Source organism: Triturus cristatus, chromosome 11 (genome assembly GCF_964204655.1).
Source record: "Triturus cristatus chromosome 11, aTriCri1.1, whole genome shotgun sequence".
NCBI classification, from domain to species: domain Eukaryota; kingdom Metazoa; phylum Chordata; class Amphibia; order Caudata; family Salamandridae; genus Triturus; species Triturus cristatus.
Window position 1 is genome coordinate 861,981,591 of NC_140594.1, and position 20,344 is coordinate 862,001,934.

Here is a 20,344-nt window from a genome sequence, read left to right on the forward strand (position 1 = left end):
TGTCCCATTGTTCTAGGAAAGTTTGCACTAGCATGTTTTCAGAAGATTTGTGAGTCCTACATGTATTTCAGCATAAAGTGTGGTACTGAAGAAGACATTTTCTTTTTTCTCAGCCTTGGTGGAGGGATATCCACCTTACTCCACTCACCTCCCCTTACATGGAGGAAAAGGCAATCTGTTCTAACCTCACTGCTGAGAGAAAGACAGCCTTCTCTCTTTCCAGCCCCTGGTGGAAGGAAGGACACTTTGTTGTCTCTTTTTCTCGTCACCCATGATAGGGAGCTAGCATAATCTGTCCCCGGTCTCTCTACCTTGGATTTTGGGAAAGAAATCCTGCTTCCTTCGCTTCACATCTGCTGGCATGGACAGACAAAGTTTTCTTACCTTGTATCTCCTAAGATGGAAGGGAAATAGAACCTGCATTCGTCTGCTTTCTCACAACTAGAAGAGAAGTATAAACAAGCATTGGCATAGCCAATAGGTCTCGCCTTTGGGACCTTATAAGTGTTCAGCCATGCAACAGTTACATAACTAAATACTCATAAGGTCCCAAAAGCGAGACCTATTGGCTATGCAAAGCTGCCGTGCGGCTGCAAAAGTGAAAGTGATCGCGATCACGTTCAAACATCATCGCGGCCGCGAAAGGGAAAGTAATCGCGGTAAAGCGCGGCGCGCGCGCCCGCACACATGCACTGTAGCTCAATGCTGGCCTGGTAGCACTTTTTGGAGCCCTCTCAATAAGTCTCACCAGACCAGCGCATGCGCTGGGTTAGGCGAGACCTAAAAATGCTGTCTTCATATAAAGAGGCTGGCTGGGAGAAAGGGCATGAATCACAGACCTGATGTGTTCTCAGACACCTGGGTTTAAGACCAGTTCATAAAATTACTTGCACTATACTTGTGAATTTAGGGGGAAGGTTGCTGTTGGGATGGAAATGTCCATCGCATCGTAATAAGCAAGAACCCCTGCCTGAGTGGCCCAGCTGCAGTGATATCTGAATCTTTGCGAATAGTTTTTCGTCTTAGATGAACACGGTGCTCTTCTGCTGTACTGCTCAGGTTCCCAGACTCCCGTTTTTTGTTACGGAGTTTTAAATAGCGCAAACTTGACCCGTAGGTATCGGGTATCAGAGCACTTTACACGAGCACCAGTTGCATTACATGAGAACACATTAATTTTTGTTGGGCACGGGGAGATTAAGTGATTGGCCCAGAATCACAGGATGTTGCGCGTCCTTGCCGAGACTTGAGCCTGGTTCCCCAAATTTGAGGTTGACCGCCTTAGCTGTTAGGCCGACTCTTCTCCCGCCTTGACAGTCCTGTCTCAGGGATTGTGGTTTGGTTAGACTGTGAGGCGGGCACAGCATGCTACCCTCCTAGTGGAAAAGGGCTACTGCCCCTATCAAGAGCTAAACTGCATGAGCACGGTGGTGGCAGTAGACCGTTTTGTAATATTCAATCAGGCCTTTTCACTTGCGTCATGGGAATGAAGTCTACTTGGCCACTCGAGTAAAGTTCCACTGCTGTGTGCTTTGTTCCCCCTTGGCCTACGTGTAGCTCTAGCAGCACATGTGTTTTTGCATGCTTGCATGCATTGCACTGGTGTGCATGTGTACCTGTGTGTGCAGTACATGGGGGCCAGCGAGCATGTTGTGTACAGTGTGTTGATGTGTAAGGGTGTCTGTGAGTGAGGTAGTACATGTAAGGCTACATGCGTGTCAGCATGCAGCACTCAAGGATGCATGTGTACCAGTGAGTGGTACAGTGTATGGAGGTCTGTGGGGTATTGCGAACCCCAGGGCTTGCTAGAGAATGCATGTGGCGGTTGAGAAGCCCCGCAGACAGATTTGGGGATTGCTGTATTCCTGGGAGCTGAATGGGACACCCTCACTGGAGTAAGGAAGACCCAGGCCCTTCCTGCACTTCCAAAGGGGCTCATCTCAGGAACGTGATGGGGCTAATAAGAAAATCATAAAAAGTAGGACTGGGTCTCTTTGGCAAACCTTTGTTGAGGCTGACATCCAAGTATAAACCTCGAGACTCACACATGCCATGTATTGTGGGGTTATCAAACCTGGAGTTACTCCTGCTGTGATATATTGCTTCCTGCGCAAAGGATAAGACAGGGGAAAGGGCACTTCAAAAGGAGCAACACCAATAGCACAAAGTGCAGAGACTGGGATACTAAATCCCATTTTTGTTTGGAAAAGGAATGTCAAAAACATCGGCACGGAGAAGCTCATCATGACTTCTGCCTGTTCTGATCAGGACTAGGGTCTGAGGGTCTGCCAGTCTCCCTGCTGGGTGAGGGGAAAACACTCATCTTGGAGCCTGAACACCAGCTTCTGCCTGACCCAAGATCAGAGGGCCCTGTGAGGATAAGATGGCCTGGAGCAAAGTGCTGTCGGTATCCTGGGAGCAGAGTGTGAGATTCTGGTCGATTGGGAGTATTGCACTGATTGGTACACCCGCTTGTGCGCGCTGTTCTTGACCTCTGTATGTGAGGTGGAGGCCACAGAGACGAATAAGGGTCAACGCCCAGGATGCTGTACTGTGATATGAATAGGGCCGTTGCCCTGTGCAGCACTGTTATCTTAAATGGGCTGTTGCCTTATATGATCCCCTGTGTGCCATCTGGCGGCCACGTTGAAGATTGAGCGCCATTGCCCTGGTGCATCATGCAATGATAGGAGGGCCGTCACCTTGTGCAGTACTGTGACCAGAAAGTGCCATCACTCTTTGTGCTGCTGTTGCGACACCCCTCGTTGTGGAGAGGGTGGGCCATCACTCTACAACAGCAGGCATCTGGGAGGAAGAAGAAATGGGTTGTGACCAGCAAAGGAAGAGGAACGATTCAACTACATGAATACTGGAGCACCCAAGACCTGCCTCCGAACTCAAGGAGACTTATGGAGTGACCAGAGGAGCATCATGGACACCTGATGTCTTGGCTGCAGCCTTCAGACTTCTGCATCACCAGGCCACAGATGCGCACAGATGCGCACTTGGACACTTGACTACCGGGCAGCTGAGCCTCTGGGGGAACTTGCTCTTACTAACGCACTACCTCACGACGATACTTTGACTTTCTCACAGGCATCATGGAATTTCTAAGACTTGAACTCACTACCAGGGCCTAATTGTATGTCGTCTCACGTAAATGGGGAATAATCACAGTCCCTAAATGGGGAATTAGGACTCGAGTGACGTGGGTAATGTTAGATGCCTGCCTTATGAAGACTGTGTATATTGTTTCTGGTATGCCATATTGTATTTTGTGTTTGTATATAAATACTACCTGTTAGAAATGGGGGTCTCTAGCTGGCAATGGTTTGCACCTTTGTCCAAATAGGGACCCTTCCTTCTAGTCAGGATAAGGGGGATTCACAACTGAAATAACCCCTGCTCACCCCCTTGGTAGTTTGGCATGAACAGTCAGGTTTATCTCAGAAGCAGTGTGTAAAGCAGTTGCACATAACAAACAGTAATACAGTGAAAACACTACAAAAGAACATCACACCAGCTTTAGAAAAATAACCAATATTTTATCTGTGCAAACAAGACCAAAAACGATAAAAATCCAGACAGTTCTCAGAAATATCAATACTCAGAAATAGACTTGAAATACAGTTCCTTGAAGTCGATAGCACTGTCTAGGGCTATCACGGCGTCGTGAACAACAAATCCAAACAGTTCTGGCTAACCGTGGAGTGGCAGGCCAGCTATGGTGTTGGGAAGACATGCAAACCAGTACCTTTAGAAATGCAGGGCATTGGCGACCTCTCATTGAGCTCGGAAGAGCCGGCGTCTGATAGCATTGGTTCTGGAGGTCAGTGCAGGCGTCGTCAGGTCCTTGAAGCCATATACGTTGCAGATCAAACTCCTCGTGGTTAAAGTCGGGAGCGCCGGCATCTGCAGGTGTTGGGGCTGCTGCTCGGTGATGGTCATCCAGCGGTGTCGGTGAGACCAGGACTGCGGTGCGAAGTGATGCGGTGCTTGTCACGGTGCTGGCAGGTCACGGTGCAAGCAGCGTCGTTATCGTTGCGGAAGCGCTGTCGTCGGCTGACGAACTAGAGTCAATGGCGCCAGCATCGGTAGGCTAAGGCTGCGCTGCGGGATGAGGCAGATGCGTCGTGTAACTTATGAGCAGTGCCCACGAACCACGGTGCAAGCAACGGCATCGATGTTGGCATTGAGTGACGTCGTCTGTGATACCAGGGTGACGACGTGAAGTGAAGTGGTGCGGAGTGCAGTGACTACAGGTCACAGTGCAAGTAGCGGCTCAGTGGCGGTATTGGCGGCGGTGAGATCAGGGTTGTGGTGCGAGGTGCGGCAGTGCCCTCTGCAGTGCCTTCAGAACACGAAGCCGGCAGCGGCGTCAGTGACGGCGTTGGGTTGCTTTTTCTTCTGTTGCAGCACAAAACACACAGTTCCCAGTGCTGGTAGCAAATTAACTTGAAGTCTTTGCTGTTCCTGAGACTTCCTGAACAGTGGGTAAGCTCTACCACAAGCCCTTGGAGAAACTCACACAACGAAGTTGTAGAACGTTCAGTCCAGTCCTTTCTCTGTCCAAGACAGGAGCAACTACTGCAGGCCAACACAACAAAGAACACAGCAAAGTGGCAGTTCCTCCTCACAACTTCTCCAGCTCTTCTTCTTGGCAGGTTCCTTGATCCAAAAGAGTTCTAAAGTTCTGGACTCTGGGCCCCAATATTTATACAGCATTTCTCTTTGTTCTCTGGGGCAGAGAGTGTCTGTGCTCAGTCCAAACCAGTTTGGTCCTCTCTGGCTCAGCTTCCCGGCAGGAGGTGGAGACAGCATTGTCCAAGGAAGACCAGGCCCATTCAGGTGCAAGGAAATCTCACCCCACTACTCTAAATGCAGCCTAGTTCTATTCAGCCCAGCCCTGACTCCTCCAGGAAAGTCAGGACACACCTTGACACCCCAGTTGCTGTCTGAAGAGAATGCATATCCCCAGCCCCTGTCACTCCAAAGCCAGGGAGTCAATCCACAACCCAGCAGAGGCCCACAGGATGGCTAAGCAAGAATTGCCTACTTTCTAAAAGTGGTATTTTCAAACACAGAGCATAAAAATCAGCTTTACTAAAAGATACATTTCTACATTTTGAGTTCAGGCATACTAAACTCAATTTCTCTAGCTTGTCCAATGGGAAGATATACTTATATATTCTATCTTATGGGACAGATAGCCCTTCCATAGTGAAAAATGAAATGCACTGTACTTCACTATCAGGTAGTGGCGGCTGGTGACATTTGATTGTGGTGCGGCGTAAACGTTGGCCATGATTTCTATATAGCTAACGATGTGAACAAGTTCAATGGACAAACCTGGGGTCCAGGGGGAGTCCCTCTCCTGAGAAAAAGATGAAAAAAAGATTGGCAAATTGTGCATTTTAAAGCAAAACAATGTAGCGATAAAGCAAGGCTTATTAAGCAGTGGGAACGTATAGTCTTGAAATATTAAACACATTAAAAACTGCCCCATATCTTCTTTCATTAATTTGTTCAACAGTTACTGTAATGTGTAAATTGTTCTACATGACAACTTTAGCCCTTTAAAATGTATGCTTTCCCAGTGTCTTGCACTGCATGCGGCATTAACGTTGGAGAAATATGCTCTAACCAGACTTCGAGAGGTACCCACAGATGCTAGCTGTAACCAGTCATATAGAAATATGTGCAGACAGGTCTTTAAGTGAAATGAAAAAAGTGGGTGCCCTCTATAACGTACCGTGAAATACATTTCTGTGATTCCCATAGTGAGCCACCAGACCGGTATTTTGGTTTCTCTCTGAGATGTAATTTTATCCAGATAAATGGCACAGCAACTGACATATGCCTAAAGCCTGTCAGACAGATTGGTTTTGTCACTAAGTGTTAGCTGTTTAAGATAGATGAGTAAAACAATGATTTCTTATAAATAATTAAAATTGGAAATGTTTAAATTCTGAAATATTGATTCTATGAATTAAATAGCATTGAGGCCCGTGGAAGGAGTTTTAGCCTTCAATTATGTGTGCTTTATGTGAGATATGTATCCTCTTTTTCTCTGCATATCTTGTACATCTGTACATCTTCATATCCCTCTTTCCTCTTCAGCATCCTCTTTTCACTCTTCCCTGAATGCACTTCCTCGCATCTCTGTCACTTCACCGCCCCAACATGCACTACACTCCCTCAAATTTAAGCACTTTAATTTCTCTTACTTTTGCGTTGCAAATATTTTGACATCTGTGTACCCCCTTCACACATATATCCACAGAATTTCACCACTGTGTGGCAGCTGTCTTAAGTGCCGGTGCTGACAATTAAGTGCCAGTGCTGAGCATCGGAAAACACAGGCTCAAATTAAGCAATTTTTTTGTGAACAGTTGGCTAAAGATGGTTTTATCTGACAAAGTACGAAAAGGTGACTCTTTGTTCCCTTCAGGGCTTTAAGGGGACTGGGTCTCTCTAGGTCTCAGTCGCAGCAGGAATTAACAAGCATTGGCATAGCCAACAGGTCTCGCCTGTGGGACCTGATAAGTGTTTAGCCATGCAACAGTTGATGTTGTTGCACCAAGGATATTGTGCTGCATAACTAAATACTTATAAGGTTTCAAAAGCTAGACCTATTGGCTATGCCGATGCTTGTTTAATTATTGTCTGGCTCTGCCATGCACACAATCATTATGGACATTAAAAGCAAATATGTACCCCACACGCTGGGAAAAAACTATGAGGGAGGAAGTTTGCTTTTTTGTTGTCCAAAGCCAGACCTTTCTGCGGCAGGGGTGAAGGGTGGTATGTGTGAAACAAAAAACATGCCTGCTGGTCCCCAATGCCACCATAGCAGAATGGTTGGCCTTGTTATTGCAGCTGGCCTGGTGATTGACTTCAAATATTGGCGACCTGTTGCAGCTGGGTCAGGGAAGGCAATGCCTCCCCAACCCCAGCAGTTTAGCAGCTGACCCTCCAAAACCTAAAATCTGCTCTACGACAGTCTGATGCACAGTGCAAAGCAAGTATTTATAGTCAACAAACTAGAAAGATAATCATTGGAGGGAGATTTTGCAACTTTTAGCGTTAAAGATGTATTAAAACTATTTGAACATTAGGTGAACTGTTTTGACTTTCAAGAATTGCTGGTGGTGATGACTGTGGAGTGCAAGGTGAAGGGGATCAGAGGAAAATGCAGATAAGAGTTGGACGTTAAACAGTGCTTAATATGTAAAAAAATAAATAGGTGCCATGGCCCTCGTCAGGAGACCACTTCAGCTTGCACATATTGCCCCGTCAGTGTTGCCAGTGACACTACCAACACAACGACTCACCATCACACTTCTATACGTGTGACGATTCAGACTTTGCCATTCCCCCAAAGCTGTAAGAAGGGCTTGGTCAGCAGGTATTAGCCATTTATGCTGCATATTTAATTAATAAACTACTGTCTTGTGCTCATCTTCAAGTTAGCTAAACAGCACCATCATGTGGCAGACGGTAACAAGTGCCGATGATGATAATTAAGTGCCGGTGCCGTGCACCGGAAACCACCGGTTCAAATTAAACACTGGACATACCACTGCTCTGATCACCTTCTCTACGGAAGCGGGGCTAGACTGAAAACTAAAACCAGTCCTAGTACAAGAGATCAAATCAGCCACTCTGGTGGCGCTTTGTTTCGTTCATCTCCTGAGTCCTTCCCCAGCTCTCACTGACTACGTCACATCCTGCTGCTCCAGCCACAGCAGCACAAGTGGGCACTCGCCCTTGGGCATCGATCTGTTGGGCTCAGTGCAATGCAGTCACCACAAGTTCGGGTCCTCACTGTAAGGGCACAGTCAGCCTCACCCCATGCTCCCAGCATGGCCCAGCAGCGGTCCTGCATGATTCTGACGAAAAAGAAACCCGCGGAAACCAGCTTGAGAGATCTTTTCTTGTTGAACCGGTTTCCTCAAATCTTTCACTTTGAATGGCATTCACGAGGCTGACAAAACCAACCCTGTGAATATCGTTCTTGGCGAACATTCTTATAAAACGTGTGCTTCCTCGTCTAACCCTGGACTTTTTTCTTGATTCCTGGAAGGTTTTCCCAACGGCACCCCCTTGCGTTTTTTTTTTCTACCCTGCAGATGGTATAGCCTCCTCCTTCTCCTGCTTCCCTTACCTTGAATTTCAAAAGTTCTAAAAATGGCCCTTCCGATCCCCAAAAATTCTGACACATATGACCCCAAAAAATGATAGGTAAGCGGGGCTGCGTCTACTTACAGTCTCTGTGCGGCTGTGCGCAGCAATGTCTGAAGATCGAATCCCACTGAGACAGACTCCACCTTATATCTTCTGTGAACTGAAGATGATACATTGGGTGCTGTTCCAATACCTAATATTAACATCTGAAAGCACTATGAAATGGTAATACTGCAGTATTAAGCGTTGTCTATGAAAAATGTTTTGATTATCTGCGTGTGATCTTGGACACATCGGTTTATATCCCTGTACGTCGGTCCCCTTTGTGGCAAAAGTTGGGAGCTCTTAAAAACAAACTGAACAGTCTGAGATACCTTGAAATGTGAATTTGTGCAACCTATGTTATGTTATGTTATGTTAAAGAGACTTGTAAAGCGCACTGTTACCGTTAGGTGTCCTGGCGCTGAAATGCGTTGCCTACTGGTTGAGAGGATGAATACATGAATTGAATTAGAATCTATTAGGAAAAAAGCCAGGTTTTGAAGCCCCTTCTAAACTCCAGGAGCCCAGTCACTGCTCTGAGCTGCGGAGGGAGGTCATTCCACAGCTTTGCGGCACAGCAGAAAAAACTTCTGCCCCCCCCCAACTAGCTGTTTTGACACGTTGGACTTTTACCAACCTTGCTTTGGTTGAACGGAGGACCCTGGAAGGGGTATACCATTGAAGGTATTTACTCATAAATGCTGGCCCGCATCCCTCCAGGGTTTTGAAGACGAGGCAGAGGGCCTTGAATTCTATCCGCTGTCTCATGGGTAACCAATGAAGGTCCCGAAGTCCCTTTCTTATGGATACAAACTTGGGAATGCCCAGAAGAACTCTGGCAGCAGCATTTTGTACCGTCTGTAGTCGATTGAGCTGCCTTTTGTGAATATTGATATATAAGGCATTACAGTAGTCTAGACGAGACATAACAAGTGCCGTTACTACTGTCCTAAGGCTATCATCCGAGAGGAAGCGCTTAATTTTCCTCGTAATCCTGAGTATAAAGAAGCAGGATGATACCACCTTACTTATCTGATCAGCAAAAGACAGTCTGGAGTCTATCATAACTCCCAAATTTTTTGCCTTCTCAGTGGGAACTGGAGGTGAACTCAAAGATTGAGGCCACCAATTGGATGACCAAAGATTTGAGGGATTACTGAAAATAATCACCTCAGTTTTCCCTGCATTGAGCTTTAAACAGTTTGCTGCCATCCAGCCGGCAACGGATTGCATACAATTGTAGCAGTCCCGACCGGCCTCAGCCTCTTTGCCTTTTTGGATGGATAACACAATTTGAGTGTCATCGGCATAAGAGGTCAATTGGAAACCAAAAGAACGAATGAGGGCTGCCAGAGGAGAGACATATATATTAAATAGCGTGGGGCTGAGCGCCGAGCCCTGGGGAACCACACAGGGCAGAGAAAAAGGCTTAGAGCAATCAGTGCCAATGTCTACTGTTTGATTTCGATCTAAAAGAAAGGATCTTAAAAGGGAAAGTGCCTTGCCTGTAACCCCCTTTCCACTTAAACGGTCCAACAACACCTCATGGTGGACCGTGTCGAAGGCCGTCGAGAGGTCCAACATGATCAGAATTGCCGCGCCGCCATGATCTAGTGTTTCTCTAATTTCCTCCGTAGACTTAATCACCGCAAGCTCCGTGCTATGTTCTGTACGGAATCCAAACTGAGTAGGGTCAAGGAGTTCATTGTTTTTAATAAAAGCACTCAGCTGATTGTTCATTTCTCTTTCGATCAGCTTGGCTGGTAACGGAAGTCGAGAAATGGGCCTGTAATTATTCGGCACTTTGGGATCCAAATTGGCCTTCTTGAGAAGGGGGAGGATTGAGGCTTTTTTCCAGATTTTGGGAAACAAGGCACACTTAAATATACTGTTAAAAACAGGGGCAAGAGCAGCTCCAATGGTGTTAGATGCTAGTTTGGCTATTTGTTCAGGACAGGGATCTAAAGGAGAGCCTGATTTGATTACCTGCAAATGCTTAACAGTGTCTTGGGCACTCATCTTCTCAAAACAGTTCAATAAAGGCAATATCTTTGTGTCTGTTGGACAATCCCAAACATCCTTCTTTATATCTTCTATCAGTGAGTTACTAAAGGATGAAAAGATTGAGCCCACTTTTTCTTGAAAGGCAGAGGCAAGGAGTTCGCAAAATTCCGGATCGCTGTGAGGTTTAACCATAGTCGGTGTTGTGAGTTTTAGAACTGTAGTAAATAATTCTTTTATGGAGGATTTTGCTTTACTAATCTGTTCCCCATAAAACATCTTTTTGGTTTCGGTGAGCAGTTTTTTGTAACTGTGGAGGCTGTCTCTATAGACTCTTTTGGAAGATGAGGTATAGTCCTTCCTCCACATACGTTCTAATCGTTTACATTCAATTTTTTTGTGTTTTAAACTCTCATCGTACCAAGGAGCAGAGGGTGTCGTTCTCCTAGGGGTACAGACTTTGACTGGAACTGCATTTTTGCAAGCCGAATCTAGCCATTCGGTATAAGCCATCGCGGCCTTATCAACCGATGAGGGCCAGACATTCAAAGTGGACTTCAGGTGATTGTCGAATTTCTCACTGTTAATATTTTTCCAAGCCCTAATATTAACTTTGGGAAAAAATTCAATTATTGGCTTAGAGAGCCTGGTAGGAGAAATCTCGAAAAAAACGGCTGCATGGTCCGACCAAGGAATTGGTAGTACATTGCTGAGCTTAATATTAGGATTATTAGAAAAAATACCATCCAGGGTATGACCGGCCTTGTGGGTGGGGACTGAGACTAGTTGAATGAGATCCCCCCCACCGAAAATTTCCTGAAGCTTGGCATTGTCTACATCCAGATCATCCTCCAGATAGAAATTAAAATCTCCTAAAATGGTAAAAGTGTTTGCGCTTAATCCTTCTTCAAGGAGTGATCCTGCTAAATCTAAAAACGCACCTCTTGCTCCGGGAGGGCGATGTAAAAGAATGGCATGAAAGGTGTCATGGGGAGAAATGCTAACATTCACTGCCAGAGCTTCACATGTCAAATTTGGTACTGAAAAAAAAGAGGGTTTTAAAGAGTTGTGATAGATTATCGCCAGTCCTCCCCCTTTCCTGCCCAGTCTGTCTTGCGTATAAGGAGATAGCCTGGTGGCAGCACTTTAACTAGGTCAGGGCCAGAAGCTTCATCTGACAAGGATTCAGTGATAAAGGCCATCTTAATACTGTGCTCCTCGATTAACAATGCACATTCATCACTGTGTTTAATAAGAGACCTAGCATTGAGAAGCATTGCTTTAATAGATGCAGTGGCATTCTTATTTTTATTCCTAGGTTTACTTCTATTCAAACCTTCAGTAAAAGAAGAGAACTTCCCAGAGCAGCTCGAGCATGGAGCAGAAGCTCCTTTTAGACGTGTCTCAGGATGTACTCTGGGACAGCACATATTACTTCTATTGGGATCTAAATATAAGAGAGCCTCTCTAGAATACCTGATAAAATTTGGTGTTGTAGAGCCAGGGGGAAATGCCCTAAGCCCGGACCGAGCGCGGACGGGCGCAGACGGGCTTGCCTTAGGCACGCCTTCGGCACCTAGCCAAATCCCAGTTCGGAGGCATGTTTGTACTTCAGGCTATCGAAGGCCACTGCACACACCTTTTATTTTTCTATTTGCCACATTTTGATGCAATCTACAATGTGTAACAGAAGTGTTCTATATATGTGTTATGTTGTGTTAATGTCTTGCTAAATAAGGTCGTCCTGGCCCGTGTAGGGCAATCGGACAGTGCCAGAAAGGCTGTTCTGACAGGTCGCTGTGTGAGCCGGGTTTCTTGCTCTTTGTGTGGCTGTCAGAAGGTCTGCTGGGCCGTGCTGATTTCTACGATATCAAACAAGCATTGCCTGCAGAAAGCGCAAGTCCATGCAGTCTGCCATACCTTTGCTGAACACCTACACAGGCTCCAGCATGTCTTCATAAGTTCAAAACTGCTTCGATTTGCAAATGTGGGGCACTTTTAAGCTATCTGGTTCGCTCATGGTGCCATTTTTATTTCGTAACCCGGGCCCGTTTTCTTTTTCAATCTGCCTGCTTGGTAAATTTGTTTTAGTCGCTGATCTCTCTTAAAGTGCTCTGATGGGGCCAGGGCTTTGTTCACACTAAACAAAACCGCAAATAAACAGAAATGTAAGGATGAGGGCGCTCAGAATCAAGTCAGGGTGCGCCGGGGGACTCCTCAAGCTTAGAAAGACTGACTGAGTTAGGAAACAGACCCTGAGTTGGCGTTTGGCATAGTGTTAACCTGCATCTTTCTAAGGCACAAACACAGTAACAGGGTGACACGGACACTGGGGCAGGGACTGAGCAATGTAGACAATGCGCGCACACATGCAGTAAGGAATGAAGCTTAAAACGCGAAGCGCGTGCACACACATTAAGGCGCGGCAGCGTGGTGAACGGGCGGGGGGAGTGAGCGCGGCAGTGTGGTGAACGCGCTATTTAGAACAAGATGACGTTGGACTGTCCACAGTCCATACGGACACGCGCATGCTGTCTGCTTTGTACAGATGGCGAGAGCAGCCATCTTTGTCCATGCAGGTGCGTGCATGTAAGCCCACGGAGAGAATTGATTCCAAAAGGTGCTCTCCATGGCGAGAGTAATTCATGCGCTGCTTTCGCCAGGCGAGTCCTAAAAACAGACCTTGAAAGGGTCCCTTTCGGGCCCTATATTGATGTCCTGAACTTTACACTTAAAAAACACTGATCAAGTAAACAATGACTGTAAAAAAATCCTAAAGATATCCCATGACAGCTTTGTAGATCCTGTTTACGTTCCACATGTTTTACTTAATCTTGCATCCTCTAAGAGTGTTTGCTTTCTCAAAAATGTATTTTTGTATCTTTTTGCACACTATATGAATCTTGAAAATACTTAGTGGGATATACCTGGGCACAAACATCTTTAGGTGTCTACACAGACACCTAGAGAAGATTGTGGTCTGGTATGAATACCCGCAGATCGTAGGCGGGTGTTTATATCGGAACACAGTTGAGAGCTCTGAGGTTGAGGCTGAAGGCGCTGCAAGTTTCTCACTGTCAGTAGGTCGTAAAAAGGGCTCAGAATACTTGCTCACCCAATCCATGGCCTTTCTGCAGATTGCACAATGGGATGGTCATGTGTACCAACTGGAATTGTTATTCTATCAAAAAGCATGTGACGGAGGAACACCACTGTCAAAATATTGGCATAGTGAAACTCAAAGAAAATGTGTTGCTTACAGGAAAGTGGCAGTAGCAGCTCCTCCGCTATGGCGGAGGGGCATCACCCCGTGCCAGTAGCCACAAAACTCGAAAAATAAAATGATAATAACACAGGTTTATTATCGTTTTATTTTTAACACAAACGAGTCTTTGGATGGGGCCAGATGATGACAAGCTAGAGGGGGAGTGTTGGACACTGTGATCAGTGCGCCTGATGGCTTGGCTGGCCATCACAGGACGGCCAAACCGTCATAAGCACTGAAGCTGTCTTCACCCCGAACTGCGTTGCCAGGTTGGAGACAACAGGCACAGGCTACCTGGGAGCGCAAGTTGAGGGCGCTCAGGCCAATCCTGACGCTGCTGTCATGCATGAGAGCAGCACCAGGATTGGCCGCAAAGAAGTCTGGGAGCCTGTGCAGTGCAGCAGAAGAGCACCGAGTCACTGACGCAGCAAGCCACAGCTAAGAGGTTTTCTTTTTTCTTTTTGTTTCGTGGTCGTCCGATGTCCCCGCCTGCCACTCTGCCCGGATACTAGCTGCCACTGGTAAGTGGGTGTGTTATGTGTGTAGCGTGCATTATGAAGTGAAGGAGATGCAAGGAACAACGGAGGCTGCCATAAACAAAGGGTGGTGGGGTGGGTGGGGTCGCGCAGGAGGCATCGTAAAGGGGGAGGGAGGAATACAATATAATTTTTAAAAAGTACCTTTTTCCGTTGGCTCCCTCCAGCGTCGCATCTCGTTGCGCCGCCTCTCCTCTTCTTCCTGGGTCCCAGCAGCCTCTGGGACAGACTCCCTGTCAAATTCCCGCACTGTAGAGCAGCGCAGGGATTGGTCTGAGCAGGCAGGAAAGACGCCCTGCTCAGAGCAGGGAGCCTTTGGGGTTTCTCCAGCCCGGCTGCTCAATGCAGCCGGGCTGGAGAAAACCTAAGTGTGCATGTGTGTTTTGGTCGGCCTGAGACGGCCGGGCAAACACACATAAGCATTTAGAGAGTGGAGTACACTAGTACTCCTCCTCCCCCTCTCATGCCTCGGCCTGGCCCCCTTCCAACACCGCTGGCTTAGAGCCGGCAAATGTGAAATAAAACGGTGCAAGAACTTCCTCCGCCATTGCTGAGGAGTCGCCACTGGCAAGGAAGTACATGCGGCAGAGGGTAAAAGAAGATTGTTTAAGAGAAAAGACTTGAGACGTGAAATGTACAATCGGAGGATATCAGAGATATGTGCAGACGAAAGATGCATAGTTGTCTAGCAGACCGACTGCAGAAGAAAGTGGTGTGAGTGGAATAATGGTAGTACTTGAGACACTATGAAGTCTTCTGCCCCTTCCGTAGACCTTCTTATGTTAAGTTCACTCACATTTTCAAAATTGAATCTTTTTTTCAATCCTAAATATTGACAACATCATCGTTCATTTATGAACATTATTGGTCATTTATTTGATACTGGTAACAAATATTGGCATAGCAACTATGTTTGGCTTGTTTATATGAATGTCCGTTATGGTGTGAAATGTTTTTGATGAAAACTTACAGAGGCGCCATAATGCTATGGGAATCACAGGATTTTACTTTACAAGTTTTAAGCTACGCCCTTAATTACATAGGCCGTGCTCCTTGGAAAGGATTCCTACTTATGCATTCTAGGCCGCGCTTCTTTAGAGACCTATCTGCTGCTGTTAGCCCACTTGACTTAAAGTCCTGGTTCCAATGATGTCTTCATTTGGTAACAGATAAGATGTATGTTTCAAAGTGGAATTCGTGGGAATTTCATCTCTCAGTTAAATTAGATCGGTGTAGAGGCTGCTTTAAGTGTGAGAAAGTTAACGATTATATCTTACTAATGCATAATATGTATATTTGTTGTATGAGAACAGACTGCTTTCGCGCTGAACGAGGCTATTTATTTAGGTGAGTGCGTGGGCGCCATCTTGTGGATAGAATGAGCTGTACATGCGAAGCTGGGCCGGACATTGTGTTTTTTTCTCAACGATGTCGGCTGTGCAAGGTGATCCTGTGGGGAGAGCCTGCCCTCCCGTGGAAGCACTGTGTGGTGTTTCAGCATGTAATTGGTTGTTCGTCTGAAAGGACACTCTGTTGTGACTCTCGGTGATTTATCTGAACGCCAGGACTTAAAATGTGCAGTGTGTTGACTGGGTGATCCCTAAGGTAATTTGATACATGGTTAGAAAGTGTGTTCAACCATGAGAAAGAGTGCATTTATCAGTATCCTTAATAAAATCAGGCAATTTATACAAAGCAGAAATACAAATATAAAACCAACACATACCCTATAACATTGTATGAATGAAACATTACACCATTCACAAAGACACTTTTTAGCATTGCCCATGGTGAAATCCATCGTTTTCATTTTATGCATCAAATCATATATGATGATACACCAATTTAATTTAAGCAGAATATATCAATACTGCATGCGTGCCACAATCAGCATGCTTTCATAATAATTAAATCATTTCAACATATAAGGACCCAAGCCCCCTAAAATACTTGCATTCCGGAGTCTCACTGTTTACAAGTTAACCATAACAAGATAGGTAGAGTTTCTCTATCCTGAGGCATGCAGTTTATTTGAAGAAATATTCTGGTTTTTATTTTGAGTTTTGATTTAGATTTAAAAAAAAATATATATATTTTTATTGTTTTTTAAGCATGATACAAAATATAGGTACAGCGTATGGGTCAGCAGTACTGCAATAACAGTTTTCACAGATATTACATCAACACATGCGGAAGAGCCTTTCATAGAGCCACTTGATGGACAAGATGAGGTCTGCGATGAAGTAGCTTACTGTTTAGTCGACTAGTGTATACTCAATCGCCTTGCCCGCTTGATGTCGGATCACAGGGCATCAGTGTCCATAGTAGGATCTGCGATGCTGTCTATTCCTAATATGAATTATGTGCTGCTGTTGGAAAGGAGATCTGGGTATAGGAGCTAAAGGCAATGGCAAATAGCCATGTTGGAGCATGGCGATGTGAAAGGGAAGTTTAAACTGTTGCTAAGAAGAAAAGTAAAACTCTGCCAAACTCAGGTCACTCCTGCCCACCCTTAGTTCTCCCACTACATGCGATTACTAACTGCTGTCTTGCATGTTGTCTCTCTAGGTCTCTCATGCAGCTGGGGTGTTCACAAGCAACTCCAAAGAACTCTTCAACATCATACAAGAATTCACCAGACACCCCAGCGAAACCTCTGATGTCCCTCCCTTCCAGGACCTCTGGAACAAACTCAGCTCCTTCTTCCACCACAATATTAGGACACTCTACGTCAACTTCGACGAACATGACCAAGGCACCAACCCAACACCCTCCACCAGCAACGCCACTCAGCCGACCATCCTCACCTGGACCCCGGTCACCATAGAAGACACCGCAAAGACCATGAGGAGCATACACCACATGGAGCACGTCTCGTCAGGGGGAACCGTACACACCTCCAAGTAGCTGCACGAAGATTTCATTGAGCCTGAGTCGTATTTTGGGCCAGAGTGTGCCAAACGTGGGGTGAGCCAGATGGGGGGGGGGGAAGCTGGGTTGGGGTACTTTGCAGTTTCACTGTTTTATTGCTTATCTACCTGCACCTGATATATGGCACCGATTGCATACTCTGTAACTTGTATGCAAGATGAAGATCATATTACTCTGCCCGCCGCAGGGTGAAATGTATACTTTATGTATCAAGAATCGTATGAGGCCCTATGGACTGAGAAAATCAATAAAGTGTGTTATAAAAAAAATGAGGAGCATACACTCCGGAGCACCCACCGACCCCTGCCCGCCGCACATCTTCCACAGGGCCGCCTCCGCCATCGCACCAGAACTACGACAGACAATCAACTTCTCCCTCGAAACAGGTACGTTCCCTGATGACTGGAAATGTGCAGAAATCAAACGCCAAATCAAAAAACTCTCCGCAGACCAGACGGACCTCAAGAACCTCGGGTCCATCTCTCTCCTCCCCTTCGCCGCCAAAGTCACTGAGAAGATCGTCAACATCCAGCTAACAAACTCCATAGAATCCAGCGACATCCTCGACACATCTCAATCTGGCTTCCACCACAACCACAGCACCAAGACCGCACTCCTAGCCGCCAGGGAAGACATCCGCACACTGCTCGACCAAAGCCACACTGCAGCCCTCATTCTACTTTGACCTCTCAGCAGCCTCTGACACAATCTCCCATCGCACACTACCCGCCAGAATCAATGACGCCGGCATACAGGGAACTGCCTTAGACTGGATCCACTCCTTCCTCGCCGGCTGAACTCAGAGATAAGACTCCCGCCCTTCCTCTCCGAACCCACAGAGATCAGATGCGGAGTACCCCAAGGATCCTCCCTCAGCCCCAAGCTGTTCAACATCTACATGGCTTCCCTCGCAACCCATCAGGAAACACGGACTCAGAATATTATTCTACGCCGATGAAAGCCAGCTCATCCTCTCCCTCACCAAGGAACCCAACATCACCAAGCACAATTTCCAGGAAGTAATGAAAGACGTTGCATCCTGGATGAACAGCAGCTGCCTGAAGCTCAACTCGAAGAATCGGATCCACCCTGTCTGTGTGGAGCGACACCTGGTGGGCTCCCACCCTCAGTAACCCTCCCACACCCATGGGCCACAACCGCAACCTCTTCCTCATCCTCGCATCCTCCCTCACCATGAACCGACAGATCAACACTGTATTCTCCACTTACTTCAACACCCTCTGCATACTCTGCAAGACCTTCAAATTGATCCCCCCGGATCCAGGAAGACCGTCACCCACGCATTCATCACCAGCAGGCTGGACTACGAGAACGCCCTCTACGCCGAAATCAACAAATCTCTACTCCACAAACTCCAGGCAGTCCAGAACGCAGCCAGACTCATCCTCAGCATCCCATGACAAGACCACATCACCCAACACCTACGAGACCTCCACTGGCTCCCGTCAAAAAAAGAGTGACCTTCAAGTTGCTCACACACACCTACAAAGTCGTCCACAACACCAGATCCCAATACCTCAACGAAAGAATCTCCTTCTATGTCTCCAAGAGAAACCTCCGCTCCGCTGACCCAGCCTTGGCCAAAATCCCCAGCATCCTCAGAGCTAGGAACAAGAGGCAAATGCTTCTCCTACATCGCGGCCAAGACCTAGAACGAACTCCCCCTCAGCACCAGACGAAGCCCCACACTGCAAGTTTTCAGGAAGAGCCTCAAGACCTGGCTCTTTGTATGACTGGAGCTGCCCAAAACCCCCCTGCCCCAGCGCCTTGAGACCCTCACCGGTGAGTAGTGCTCTCTACAAACCCCTGATTGATTGATTGATGCTACAGAGACAATGCGGGAAATGTAAGGGCTGCACATGCTGTGTGCACCACTGAAAGAGTAATTGAATACTTGCCTTTAGCAAATGTACAGTCAGCACAATTCACAGAATTGATCCCTGTCACAACAGCATATTGTTGAGCCAAAAATGTAACTGTGACAATTTTTTCTGATTCTCATTAGGGGTTTGGTGTAGTGCATGATTATAGGCAGCTTTGGTGACAGGGGGTTTATGGCATCAGATGGTACTCCAATACTCAGTGGCCAGAGTACTTGACCTGATGCGAGTTCTTCTACTGCCATCTCAGATTGCTGTTGTGAAATGTGCAGCAATAGAGGAAGGTAAGATGAAGTGTAGAGATGGAAATATTTTGCGGGTGCAGTGGCAGGTTTTATATATTAAAACAGCCTTTGCTGAGTATGCTGCTCTATTTGCAGCAGAAACAGTCAAACATACAATGGAAGAGGCCAGGAACATTTGGGAAGATGTAGGACAACTGGAACAGCAGAAATGGGAGCATAGGAGTTTCAAGAAAAATGAAGAAGAGGTGTGCATAGATCCAGAAAGGAAAGTTGTGTTGCCAAATTCCTTGTTGTGACAGATGGTAAAGCTATTTCATGGACCTACATAATCAGGCAGAGATGCAAAATGGCTACATTTCAGAGAATGTTGTGGAATGAGCCCTTCCAAAAACATACCCAGGATTTTTGCTCACAGTACTTGGTTTGTTAAAAAAAACTACATATGGAAATTAACTGTGGTTATGAGTCATTTTCTTTTTAGATTATGGAGCATTTTTGAGGTATAAGATTAACTTTGTAGATGTGTCACCTTGTGGAGGATACAGATATGGACTGACAGTGATCTCCATATTCTTCGGATGGGTGGAGGCCTATCCACTGTGCAGCTGTGATGTACAGTTGGGCACTCGGAGTTGTGGTACATGTCTTTAACCATGCTAGAGACTTTTCCATCCCAAAAGACGTCCCTACCAGATCAGAACACCCAAACCAACTCCAAAGCTGGAGAGGTTGGGTGGTCAGTTTGGTAAAACTGGTAGGAAAGTCCATCAGCATTCCCATGGCTCGATCTCTCTATGTGCTCCACTTCAAAGTCTAAGAAATAGACCACCTCAACAACTTGGAATTCTCTCCCTTCATAGCCATCAACCTTTTCAGTGGCTTATGTTCTGTTTTTACCACAAACTTAGTGCCAAACAAACATGGGAGGAAATTCTGCAAGGCAGACATTATGCAAAGCACTCCTTCTCAATAGCTGTCCAGTTCTGCTCTCAGGGTAGTAATCTCCTCTCATAAAGGCTACCAGATGCTCTCTACCTTTGTCATCCAGTTTATCTAACACTGCTCCAACTTCCTTGTCAGAGGAATCCTTCTGTACAATGAAAGGCTGACCGTAGTCAGGCGCTTTTCAGTACCGGTGCAGTGCATAGTACCTTCTTCAGCTCCTGAAATGTCTTTCGGCACTCTGCAGTCCATATTAACTTTCTGGGCTGCTTCTTAGAGGCCAAAGCAGTCAAT